Raw genomic sequence first — 870 nt, 5'->3', positions numbered from 1 at the left:
GGGGGGTGCCCCTGCTCTGTGTCCCTAAGCACACCCTTAGTCTGCCACTTGGTGACCAGCACTCAGCTCACCCACCTCTAGCAGCCGATGCTCATAAATCTTCCAGGTTCTGAGGCCCCTCCGCTTTGCCTCTGTATCTTTTTATCATCAGTTCATATAATTGGACATTATGACAAGGAAGCAGCTGACATCATTTATTCTCTCATTCCGATGCTTGTATTCAGTATAAGATTTGTTTAATCTTTCCTGTTTTTGCTCATCTATTACACATTTATTGAGCGCCTACCACGTATCTAGCAATTTACCAGGCGCAAGATGTGGATGAAAATACAGTTCGTACTCTCTAGTATCTCAGAGTTCAGACAGGCAGGAAAAGAAAATACTAAAAACTTATTTTTTGAAAATGTGATAAGGGACAAGAAAAATATATTCAGAGAGTGTTATAGAAACAAAGAAGAGAGAAAACCAATCCAGCCCTGGAAATTGGTGGGGGCAGGCTCTTCCGGAAAGGAAACTACGTCTGAGCTGATTCTTAAAACCTAACTAGGTGATGGTCAGGCCAATTTAGGAAGACATGTATTCTAGGCAGATAATGCCCAGGGTACAGCCCAGGAGCATGGGAGAGCAATGCATATCCAGGGATCTCCAAGTGATGATAAATAGGCATGTTTTTTATGTGGTTATTTTTGTGCAAAGTACCATGCCAAGTGCCTTACATGCATTATTTAACTGAATCCTCATCTCAACCCTGTGCAGTAGGTACCACTCGGTTTTCTATTTGAAAGTTGAGAAAGATAGAGGCTAAGTAACATGACTTAGTATTATCCAAAGATAAAAAGAAGTAACGGTGGGATTTGAGTCCAGGTCTTT

This window comes from Galeopterus variegatus, unplaced genomic scaffold (assembly GCF_000696425.1).
Source record: "Galeopterus variegatus unplaced genomic scaffold, G_variegatus-3.0.2 Scaffold2924, whole genome shotgun sequence".
Taxonomy (NCBI): domain Eukaryota; kingdom Metazoa; phylum Chordata; class Mammalia; order Dermoptera; family Cynocephalidae; genus Galeopterus; species Galeopterus variegatus.
Note: the sequence above shows the minus strand (reverse complement) of the source record.